At 43.2% G+C, this 1560-nt stretch overlaps 1 non-coding gene across 1 annotated transcript; it reads left to right on the top strand.

Moving 5' to 3' along the window:
• The first annotated feature begins 1044 nt into the window (after positions 1-1044).
• Trnaa-cgc (transfer RNA alanine (anticodon CGC)) lies at positions 1045-1116 on the top strand. The gene has a single exon. It is a non-coding gene; the product is annotated as a tRNA-Ala (tRNA).
• The last annotated feature ends 444 nt before the right edge of the window (positions 1117-1560 follow it).

Below are 1560 nucleotides of genomic sequence, written 5' to 3'. Positions count from 1 at the left end.
ATATTAGATAAAATCCTACTATAGGGCTCAAGAACAGCATTGATTGCTCCGGCAGGGACCACGAAGGGCAGCTCGAAAACTCTCTCTTCGAATGCCTAACCCAGCATGGGAAACAAGAACGTCACTACCGGTGCCGTCTGCATGATTAAATTTCATTTTGCCGCCACACTTGTCAACTATCGAGGAGCACAAATCAGCGGAAATCAATTTCAAAAAGACAGAATTGGAAACAAAAGAAAGATGAACTCCAATAATTTCGTCTCCTGTGATCTTAACTGTTTCTGAAAGCCACCTTTTGATCTCAAAAGCCTTTGGTCTTTTACAGGTCAAATCAAAAGTGAATCTAACCGTATCTCTTCTCTCACAGTTAATTTCATTTTGTCATTGTAAATCACTGAAAGATGCAAAGTAAACAAAGCGCTCTACCGACCTTCGTAACAGCCACACAGCTGCTGTTTACGCCAGCCCTCCTAGCGCTGGCGCCACACGTCCGTCCAGCTCGGCAGCCGAGCAGCAAATAAACTAAACTATACCCCCTTTCACGACTTTTCTATTCCCATAACTTAAGGAAAAATATTATATTCTGCCTGGCTAAAGACGTCTAATCGAGCAAAATATTGCGTAATCATTATCTCTCAGTTTAATATTTTTCTTATTTATATCGTTTAACGCTAATATATGGCACTTCGCGCCTGGAGAAAGTGCGAGTCGGCGCCTTCACCTTAATGTCAGAAAGTGAAAATTCACAAGTAGCTTTGTTTAAGCGGGTTCTGTTCGTCCGTTCTCTGTAATCGTTTGGTATCTGATTAAACTGACATACTCGCCTATGGCTTTCGTAAACGAAAATTTCAATGTGACCCCGACGTGATTTGAACACGCAACCTTCTGATCTGAAGTCAGATGAGCTACCGTTGCGCCACGGAGTAGACGCTACTAATGTCTTATCATGAATAGGTTCCTCAAACACTTACTGTACCGTTCAAACCTAAGAAATAATGACAGTAGGATCCACGAGAGACTCGTCCCAGATGTAGTTGCTCTGGCGGGGGTGTAACTCAGTGGTAGAGTGTCTGCTTCGCATGCAGAAAGTCCTGGGTTCAAATCCCAGCTCCTCCAATTTTTGTTTCTCCGTGCAGCAGTACATGAAAACTTTTGCCTATCACCATATTCTATAAAATTCAGCGTACAAGATTCATCCCCCAAGCAAGAGGATTTCGTACAGTTCAACCTCATAGCGGGAGGACGATGACCTGCAAGACTCTGGACTGCGATCCCCCCACTGAAATGTTGCTCCAAAGCCTTCGGTACGGCGTGCGGAGTGCATCTCAAACATGTATTTGCAACTCAAAGCGACAATCGTCATTTGTTTTTTCAAGATACTGAAAAATGAAGGGGGCACCCGGGATTGAACCGGGGACCTCTCGATCTGCAGTCGAATGCTCTTCGGCTTTTTTTTTTTTTTTACAATGAACTCCATCCTAGAGAAATAAAATGTTGCCATGAAGGTGAAGACATCCAAGTGTAAGTGAAAAATAATGTTCTCCGGTAATGAGAAGGATT

Source organism: Schistocerca nitens, chromosome 4 (assembly GCF_023898315.1).
Source record: "Schistocerca nitens isolate TAMUIC-IGC-003100 chromosome 4, iqSchNite1.1, whole genome shotgun sequence".
Lineage (NCBI taxonomy): Eukaryota > Metazoa > Arthropoda > Insecta > Orthoptera > Acrididae > Schistocerca > Schistocerca nitens.
This window is presented reverse-complemented; position numbering and strand designations above follow the sequence as displayed.